The sequence below is a fragment of the Arachis hypogaea genome, chromosome 1 (genome assembly GCF_003086295.3).
Source record: "Arachis hypogaea cultivar Tifrunner chromosome 1, arahy.Tifrunner.gnm2.J5K5, whole genome shotgun sequence".
Lineage (NCBI taxonomy): Eukaryota > Viridiplantae > Streptophyta > Magnoliopsida > Fabales > Fabaceae > Arachis > Arachis hypogaea.
Window position 1 is genome coordinate 88,242,101 of NC_092036.1, and position 7,190 is coordinate 88,249,290.

General features: G+C 40.0%; 1 non-coding gene across 1 annotated transcript; it reads left to right on the plus strand.

Moving 5' to 3' along the window:
- Window positions 1-3,747: 3,747 nt before the first annotated feature.
- Window positions 3,748-3,851, plus strand: LOC112713006 (small nucleolar RNA R71). Its single transcript, XR_003158034.1, has one exon. It is a non-coding gene; the product is annotated as a small nucleolar RNA R71 (small nucleolar RNA).
- The last annotated feature ends 3,339 nt before the right edge of the window (window positions 3,852-7,190 follow it).

The window sequence follows — 7,190 nt, forward strand, 5'->3', positions numbered from 1 at the left end:
TCTCACTTTATCCTTTGAAATTCAGAATGATTGGCTTCTCTAGGAACTCAGAATCCAGATAGTGTTATTGATTCTCCTAGTTAAGTATGATGATTCTTGAACACAGCTACTTTATGAGTCTTGGCCGTGGCCCAAAGCACTCTGTTTTCCAGTATTACCACCGGATACATACATGCCACAGACACATAACTGGGTGAACCTTTTCAGATTGTGACTCAGCTTTGCAAGAGTCCCCAATTAGAGGTGTCCAGGTTTCTTAAGCACACTCTTTTTGCCTTGGATCATGACTTTATTTTTTTCTTTTTCTTTTTCCTCTCTTACTTTTTTTTTGATTCACTGCTTTTTCTTGCTTCAAGAATCATTCTTATGGTTTTTCAAATCCTCTGTAACATGTCTCCTTTTTCATCATTCTTTCAAGAGCTAACATTCATGAACAACAAATTCAAAAGACATATGCACTGTTCAAGCATACATTCAGAAACCAAAAGTATTACCACCACATCAAAATAATTAATCTGTTACAAAATTCAAAATTCATGCAATTCTTCTCTTTTCTAATTAAGAACATTTTTTCATTTAAGAAAGGTGATGGATTCATAGGACATTCATAACTTTAAGGCATAGACACTAAGACACTAATGATCATAAGACACAAACATAGATAAACATAAGCATAAAAATTCGAAAAAACAGGAAATATAAAGAACAATGAGATTAAAGAACGGGTCCACCTTAGTGACGGCGGCTTGCTCTTCCTCTTGAAGATCTTATGGAGTGCTTTAGCTCCTCAATGTCTCTTCCTTGTCTTTGTTGCTCCTCTCTCATGACTCTTTGATCTTCTCCAATTTCATGGAGGAGAATGAAATGTTCTTGGTGCTCCACCCTTAGTTGTCCCATGTTGGAACTCAATTCTCCTAGAGAGGTGTTGATTTGCTCCCAATAGTTTTGTGGAGGAAAGTGCATCCCTTGAGGCATCTCAGGGATTTCATCATGAGAAATTTCCTCATGCTCTTGATGAGGTTCTCTTATTTGCTCCACCTTTTTCTTGGTGATGGGTTTGAGGTCATGCCTTCTTAGTTGAACCAACTTCCCTCTTGAATCTCTCTTCCATTGAGCGCCCACTTCACAAATGTCTATGAGGACTTGGTCCAACCATTGATCAAAGTTGACCCTTTTTGAGTTTGAAAGGGACCTTGGGGATCACCTTCTTCATGGCCACAACTTCATAGAAGTGGTCTTGATGCACCCTTGAGATGAATCTCTCCATCTCCCATGACTCGGAGGAGGAGGCTTTTGCCTTCCCTTTCCTCTTTCTAGAGGTTTCTCCGGCCTTAGATGCCATAAATGGTTATAGAAAAACAAAAAGCAATGCTTTTACCACACCAAACTTAGAAGGTTTGCTCATCCTCGAGCAAAAAAAGAAAGAAGAGAGTAGAAGAAGAAGAAATAGAGGAGATGGAGGAGGCTTTGTGGTTCGGCCAAGGGGGAGAAATAGTGTTTAGGTTGTGTGAAAATGAAGAAGTGAAGAAGGGTTTTTTGGGGAAGAGGTGTTGAGGTGATTGGTGAATGGGTGAAGAAGAGAGAGAGTGGTGGGGTAGGTGGAGATCCTGTGGGGTCCACAGATCCTGAGGTGTCAAGAAAAATTCATCCCTGCACCAAGTGGCGAGCAAAAATGCTCTTTATGCCAATTCTGGCGTTAAATGCCGGGCTAGTGCCTATTTCTGGCGTTTAACGCCAGCTTCTTGCCCTTTCCTGGCGTTTAACGCCAGTCTGGTGCCCCTTTCTGGCGTTAAACGCCCAGAATGGTGCCATACTGGGTGTTCAATGCCCATTTGCTACCCTTACTGGCGTTTAAACGCCAGCAAGTTTTCCTCCAGGGTGTGCTATTTTTCTTTCTATTTTTCATTCTGTTTTTGCTTTTTCTATTGATTTTGTGACTTTCCATGATCATCAACCTACAGAAAACATAAAATAATAAAGGAAAATAGATAAATATAATATTGGGTTGCCTCCCAACAAGTGCTTCTTTAATGTCAGTAGCTTGACAGTGGGCTCTCATGGAACCTCACAGATACTCAGAGCAATGTTGGAACCTCCCAACACCAAACTTAGAGTTTGAATGTGGGGGTTCAACACCAAACTTAGAAGTTGGTTGTGGCCTCCCAACACCAAACTTAGAGTTTGACTATGGGGGCTCTGTTTTGAGAGAAGCTCTTCATGCTTCCTCTCCATGGTAACAGAGGGATATCCTTGAGCCTTAAACACAAGGGATTCTTCATTCACTTGAATGATCAATTCTCCTCTGTCAACATCAATCACAGGCTTTGCTATGGTTAGGAAGGGTCTGCCAAGGATGATGGATTCATCCATGCACTTCCCAGTCTCTAGGACTATGAAATCAGCAGGAATGTAATGGTCTTCAACTTTCACCAAAACATCCTCTACAAGTCCATAAGCTTATTTTCTTGAATTATCTGCCATCTCTAGTGAGATTCTTGCAGCTTGTACCTCAAAGATCCCTAGCTTCTCCATTACAGAGAGAGGCATGAGGTTTATACTTGACCCTAAGTCACACAGAGCCTTCTTAAAGGTCATGGTGCCTATGGTACAAGGTATTGAAAACTTCCCAGGATCTTGTCTCTTTTGAGGTAATCTCTACCTAGTCAAGTCATCTAGTTCTTTGGTGAGCAAAGGGGGTTCATCCTCCCAAGTCTCATTACCAAATAACTTATCATTTAGCTTCATGATTGCTCCAAGTACTTGGCAACTTGCTCTTCAGTGACATCTTCGTCCTCTTCAGAGGAAGAATACTCATCAGAGCTCATGAATGGCAGAAGTAAATCCAATGGAATCTCTATGGTCTCATTATGAGCCTCAGATTCCCATGGTTCCTCATTAGGGAACTCATTGGAGGCCAGTGGACGTCCATTGAGGTCTTCCTCAGTGGCGATCACTGCCTCTTCCTCCTCTCTAAGTTCGGCCATGTGGGTGGCCTTACATTTTCCTTTTGGATTTTCTTCTGTATTGCTTGGAAGTGTACTAGAAGGGGGTTTAGTAACTTTCTTACTCAGCTGACCCACTTGTGCCTCCAAGTTTCTAATGGAGGATCTTGTTTCAGTCATGAAACTTTGAGTGGTTTTGATTAGATCAGAGACCATGGTTGCTAAGTCAGAGTGGCTCTGCTTAGAATTCTCTGTCTGTTGCTGAGAAGATGATGGAAAAGGCTTGCTATTGCTAAACCTGTTTCTTCCACCATTATTGTTGTTGAAACCTTGTTGAGGTCTCTGTTGATCCTTCCATGAGAGATTTGGATGATTTCTCCATGAAGGATTATAGGTGTTTCCATAGGGTTCTCCCATGTAATTCACCTCTTCCATTGATGGGTTCTCAGGATCATAAGCTTCTTCTTCAGATGAAGCGCCCTTAGTACTGCCTGGGGCAACTTGCATTCCAGACAGACTTTGAGAAATCATATTGACTTGCTGAGTCAATATTTTGTTCTGAGCCAATATAGCATTCAGAGTATCAATCTCAAGAACTCCTTTCTTCTGATTCGTCCCATGGTTCACAGGATTCCTTTTAGAAGTATACATGAATTGGTTATTTGCAACCATTTTAATGCGTTCTTGAGCTTCTGCAGGCATCTTCTTCAGATGAAGAGATCCTCCAGCAGAGCTGTCCAATGACATCTTGGACAGTTCAGACAAACCATCATAGAAGATACCTATGATGCTCCATTCAGAAAGCATGTTAGATGGACACTTTCTGATCAATTGTTTGTATCTTTCCCAAGCTTCATAGAGGGATTCACCTTCCTTCTGTCTGAAGGTTTGGACTTCCACTCTAAGCTTACTCAATTTTTGAGGTGGAAAGAACTTTGCCAAGAAGGCATTGACTAGCTTTTCCCAAGAGTTCAGGCTTTCTTTAGGTTGTGAGTCCAACCATATCCTAGCTCTGTCTCTTACAGCAAAAGGGAATAGCATAAGTCTTTAGACCTCAAGGTCAACCCCATTAGTCTTGACAGTGTCACAGATTTGCAAGAACTCAGCTAAAAACTAATGAGGATCTTCCAATGGAAGTCCATGAAACTTGCAATTCTGTTGCATTAGAGAAACTAATTGAGGCTTAAGCTCAAAGTTGTTTGCTCCAATGGCAGGGATAGAGATGCTTCTCCCATAGAAGTTGGGAGTAGGTGCAGTAAAGTCACCCAGCACCTTCCTTGCATTGTTGGCATTGTTGTTGTTTTTGACTGCCATGTCTTCTTCTTTGAAGATTTCTGTTAGGTCCTCTACAGATAGTTGTGCTTTAACTTCTCTTAGCTTTCGCTTCAAGGTCCTTTCAGGTTCAGGGTCAGCCTCAACAAGAATGCTTTTGTCTTTGCTCCTGCTCATATGAAAGAGAAGAGAACAAGAAAATATGGAATCCTCTATGTCACAGTATAGAGATTCCTTGAGGTGTCAGAGGAATAGAAGGAGGAGGTAGAAGAATTAGGATGTGTTAGTCCATAAATAGAACGATGTGAGAAGAGGGGAAGAATAAATTAAAAGATTTTGAAGAAATTTTGAAAAATTTGATGAATAATTTTCGAAAATTAAAGTTGGAAAAGAAATAAAGTGATTTTTGAAAAAGATTTTTGAAAGTAGAAATCAAAAAGATATGATTGAAAACTAATTTGAAAAAAATGTGATTAAAAAGATATGATTGAAAAGTTATGGTTTTAAAAATATTTGATTGAAAAGATATGATTGAAAAATAATTTAAAAAGATTTGATTTTTAAAATTGATGACTTGGCTAACAAGAAAAGATATGATTCAAACATTAAACCTTTCTCAACAGAAAAGGCAACATACATGAAATGTTGAATCAAATCATTAATTGTTAGCAAGTATTTTTGATAATGGAAAGAAATTAATTTTGAAAAGATATGATTGAAAAGATATGATTTGAAACAGAATTGATTTTGAAAAATTATGAAAACTTGAAAAACAAAATCTTCCCTCTTGTGCCATCCTAGCGTTAAACGCCCAGAATGGTATACATTCTGGCGTTTAACGCCCAAAATGCTACCCTTTTGGGCGTTAAACGCCCAGCCAGGTATCCTGGCTGGCGTTTAAACGCTGGTTTTCCTTCCTCACGGGGCGTTTTGAACGCCCAACTTTTTCTGTGTAATTCCTCTGCTATATATTCTGAATCTTCAATTCTCTGTATTATTGACTTGAAAAAACACAAATTAAAAATTTTTTGGATTTTTAATGATGAGGAAAAATCAAAATGCAACTAAAATCAAAGAAACAATGCATGCACGTCACCAAACTTAGAAGTTTGTATACTACTGACACTAACAAATTGAGAATGCATATGAGAAACAACAAAACACACAAAACAAGAGAATTTGAAGATCAGAGCAAGTAAATCATCAAGAACAACTTGAAGATCAATGAAGACACATGATAAATGCAAGAAGAACAGAAACATGCAATTGACACCAAACTTAAAATGAGACACTAGACTCAAACAAGAAATATTTTTGGTTTTTATGATTTTGTAATTTTTTTTGGATTTTTCGAAAATTATATGGAGAAGAAAATAAAGAGATTCAAAATTTTTAATAAGAATTCCAGGAATCATGCAATGTTAGTCTAAAGCTTCAGTCTAAAGAAATTAGACACGGCTAGCCAAGCTTCAGCAGGACATTGCATTCAAGAGCTAAATTGATGAAGATCAATCAGCTTTGGTGATGATAAGAACATCACCTTGAAACACTAGAATTCATTCTTAAAAATTCTGAAAAATACCTAATCTAAGCAACAAGATGAACCGTCAGTTGTCGAAACTCAAACGATCCCCGGCAACGGTGCCAAAAACTTGGTGCACAAAATTGTGATCATCAATGGCGCCATCAACATGGTACGCTCAATTGCAATCTCAACTCTTTATCACAACTTCGCACAACTAACCAGCAAGTGCACTGGGTCGTCCAAGTAATAAACTTTATGCGAGTAAGGGTCGATCCCACGGAGATTGTTGGTATGAAGCAAGCTATGGTCATCTTGTAAATCTCAGTCAGGCAGATTCAAATGGTTATAGATGATTTATGAATAAAGCATAAAATAAAGATAGAGATACTTATGTAATTCATTGGTGAGAATTTCAGATAAGCGTATGGAGATGCTTTGTCCCTTTCGTCTCTCTGCTTTTCTACTGTCTTCATCCAATCCTTCTTACTACTTTCCATGGCAAGCTGTATGTTGGGTATCACCGTTGTCAGTGGCTACAATCCCGTCCTCTTAGTGAAAATGTTCAACGCGCTCTATCACAGCACGGCTAATCATCTGTCGGTTCTCAATCAGGTTGGAATAGAATCCAGTGATTCTTTTGTGTCTGTCACTAATGCCCAGCCTTCAGGAGTTTGAAGCTCGTCACAGTCATTCAATCCTTAAATCCTACTCAGAATACCACAGACAAGGTTTAAACCTTCCGGATTCTCTTGAATGCCACCATCAATTCTAGCTTATACCACGAAGATTCTGATTAAGGAATCCAAGAGATAAACATTCAAGCCTTGTTTTCTTGTAGAACGGAAGTGGTTGTCAGGCACGCGTTCATAAGTGAGAATGATGATGAGCGTCACATAATCATCACATTCATCATGTTCTTGGGTGCAAATGAATATCTTAGAACAAGAATAAGCTGAATGGAACAAAAGAACAGTAGTAATTGCATTAATACTCGAGGTACAGCAGAGCTCCACACCTTAATCTATGTTGTGTAGAAACTCCACCGTTGAAAATACATAAGGTCAGGCGACGCGGACGCATGGGTCACGCGATCGCGTCATTTAATTTGTGCTAGCGGCGCGAGTGCAGCCTCACATTCGCACAACTCTCTGTTCGAATTGCAATTTGCCAAAAATCTGGGTGACGCGGTCGCGTGGGTGACACGATCACGTGAGTGGGCTTCAGAAAGGAATGACGTGGACGCATTGGCGACACGGTCGCGTGATAGGGATTGTGCGTTCAGCACCAATCCAGCACCACTCTCGCACAATAATTCGTTGTGCACCCTTTTTTACGTCAAAAATCAGGGCACGCGGCTGCGTGGAGCACGCGGTCGCATGGGAGGCCATTATTCCCATGTGACGCGGACGCGTCAGCAACGCGGTCGCGTGGGACGATTTGTGCCACTGGCA